This window comes from Cucurbita maxima, unplaced genomic scaffold (genome assembly GCF_002738345.1).
Source record: "Cucurbita maxima cultivar Rimu unplaced genomic scaffold, Cmax_1.0 Cma_Scf03116, whole genome shotgun sequence".
Classification (NCBI taxonomy): domain Eukaryota; kingdom Viridiplantae; phylum Streptophyta; class Magnoliopsida; order Cucurbitales; family Cucurbitaceae; genus Cucurbita; species Cucurbita maxima.
This window is the reverse complement of record NW_019275132.1, coordinates 1-1,917: the sequence shown is the minus strand read 5'-3', so window position 1 is coordinate 1,917 and position 1,917 is coordinate 1. Positions and strand designations below refer to the sequence as shown.

Here is a 1,917-nt window from a genome sequence, read left to right as displayed (position 1 = left end):
TGAAAGAAAAAAAGGGGTGCAACACGAGGACTTCCCAAGTGGTCACCCAACTTAGTACTACTCTCGCCCAAGCACGCTTAACTGCGGAGTTTTGATGGGATTCGGTGCATTAGTGCTGGTATGATCGGACCCGACATGCCATGCGCACAAAATCGGATTTAACGCATGCGGGGCGGCATGATCGAAACGCGATGGGCGTGAGCGGGGGAGGTTCTCATTTGTAGAGAAAGGAAGAAAAGAACTGGGAGAAATTGAAAGAAAAAAAGGGGTGCAACACGAGGACTTCCCAAGTGGTCACCCAACTTAGTACTACTCTCGCCCAAGCACGCTTAACTGCGGAGTTCTGATGGGATCCGGTGCATTAGTGCTGGTATGATCGCACCCGACATGCCATGCGCACAAAATCGGATTTAACGCATGCGGGGCGGCATGATCGAAACGCGATGGGCGTGAGCGGGGGAGGTTCTCATTTGTAGAGAAAGGAAGAAAAGAACTCGGAGAAATTGAAAGAAAAAAAGGGGTGCAACACGAGGACTTCCCAAGTGGTCACCCAACTTAGTACTACTCTCGCCCAAGCACGCTTAACTGCGGAGTTTTGATGGGATTCGGTGCATTAGTGCTGGTATGATCAAACCCGACATGCCATGCGCACAAAATCGGATTTAACGCATGCGGGGCGGCATGATCGAAACGCGATGGGCGTGAGCGGGGGAGGTTCTCATTTGTAGAGAAAGAAAGAAAAGAACTCGGAGAAATTGAAAGAAAAAAAGGGGTGCAACACGAGGACTTCCCAAGTGGTCACCCAACTTAGTACTACTCTCGCCCAAGCACGCTTAACTGCGGAGTTCTAATGGGATCCGGTGCATTAGGGATGGTATGATCGCACCCGACATGCCATGCGCACAAAATCGGATTTAACGCATGCGGGGCGGCATGATCGAAACGCGATGGGCGTGAGCGGGGGAGGTTCTCATTTGTAGAGAAAGGAAGAAAAGAACTGGGAGAAATTGAAAGAAAAAAAGGGGTGCAACACGAGGACTTCCCAAGAGGTCACCCAACTTAGTACTACTCTCGCCCGAGCAAGCTTAACTGCGGAGTTCTGATGGGATCCGGTGCATTAGTGCTGGTATGATCGCACCAGACATTTTATGCGCACAAAATCAGATTTAACGCATGCGGGGCGGCATGATCGAAACGCGATGGGCGTGAGCGGGGGAGGTTCTCATTTGTAGAGAAAGGAAGAAAAGAACTGGGAGAAATTGAAAGAAAAAAAGGGGTGCAACACGAGGACTTCCCAAGTGGTCACCCAACTTAGTACTACTCTCGCCCAAGCATGCTTAACTGCGGAGTTCTGATGGGATCCGGTGCATTAATGCTGGTATGATCGCACCCGACATGCCAAGCGCACAAAATCGGATTTAACGCATGCAAGGCGGCATGATCGAAACGCGATGGGCGTGAGCGGGGGAGGTTCTCATTTGTAGAGAAAGGAAGAAAAGAACTGGGAGAAATTGAAAGAAAAAAAGGGGTGCAACACGAGGACTTCCCAAGAGGTCACCCAACTTAGTACTACTCTCGCCCAAGCACGCTTAATTGCGGAGTTCTGATGGGATCCGGTGCATTAGTGCTGGTATGATCGCACCAGACATTTTATGCGCACAAAATCAGATTTAACGCATGCGGGGCGGCATGATCGAAACGCGATGGGCGTGAGCGGGGGAGGTTCTCATTTGTAGAGAAAGGAAGAAAAGAACTGGGAGAAATTGAAAGAAAAAAAGGGGTGCAACACAAGGACTTCCCAAGTGGTCACCCAACTTAGTACTACTCTCGCCCAAGCACGCTTATCTGCGGAGTTCTGATGGGATCCGGTGCATTAGTGCTGGTATGATCGCACCCGACATGCCATGCGCACAAAAT

General features: G+C 50.3%; 8 non-coding genes across 8 annotated transcripts; all 8 read right to left on the bottom strand.

The window, feature by feature from the left end:
- Nucleotides 1-13: 13 nt before the first annotated feature.
- Nucleotides 14-132, bottom strand: LOC111475829. Its single transcript, XR_002716732.1, has one exon. It is a non-coding gene; the product is annotated as a 5S ribosomal RNA (ribosomal RNA).
- Nucleotides 133-265: 133 nt separating this feature from the next.
- Nucleotides 266-384, bottom strand: LOC111475826. Its single transcript, XR_002716730.1, has one exon. It is a non-coding gene; the product is annotated as a 5S ribosomal RNA (ribosomal RNA).
- A 133-nt stretch (nt 385-517) lies between these two features.
- LOC111475830 lies at nt 518-636 on the bottom strand. Its single transcript, XR_002716733.1, has one exon. It is a non-coding gene; the product is annotated as a 5S ribosomal RNA (ribosomal RNA).
- A 133-nt stretch (nt 637-769) lies between these two features.
- LOC111475828 lies at nt 770-888 on the bottom strand. Its single transcript, XR_002716731.1, has one exon. It is a non-coding gene; the product is annotated as a 5S ribosomal RNA (ribosomal RNA).
- A 133-nt stretch (nt 889-1,021) lies between these two features.
- Nucleotides 1,022-1,140, bottom strand: LOC111475834. Its single transcript, XR_002716737.1, has one exon. It is a non-coding gene; the product is annotated as a 5S ribosomal RNA (ribosomal RNA).
- Nucleotides 1,141-1,273: 133 nt separating this feature from the next.
- Nucleotides 1,274-1,392, bottom strand: LOC111475831. The gene has a single exon (XR_002716734.1). It is a non-coding gene; the product is annotated as a 5S ribosomal RNA (ribosomal RNA).
- A 133-nt stretch (nt 1,393-1,525) lies between these two features.
- Nucleotides 1,526-1,644, bottom strand: LOC111475833. Its single transcript, XR_002716736.1, has one exon. It is a non-coding gene; the product is annotated as a 5S ribosomal RNA (ribosomal RNA).
- Nucleotides 1,645-1,777: 133 nt separating this feature from the next.
- LOC111475832 lies at nt 1,778-1,896 on the bottom strand. The gene has a single exon (XR_002716735.1). It is a non-coding gene; the product is annotated as a 5S ribosomal RNA (ribosomal RNA).
- Nucleotides 1,897-1,917: the final 21 nt, after the last annotated feature.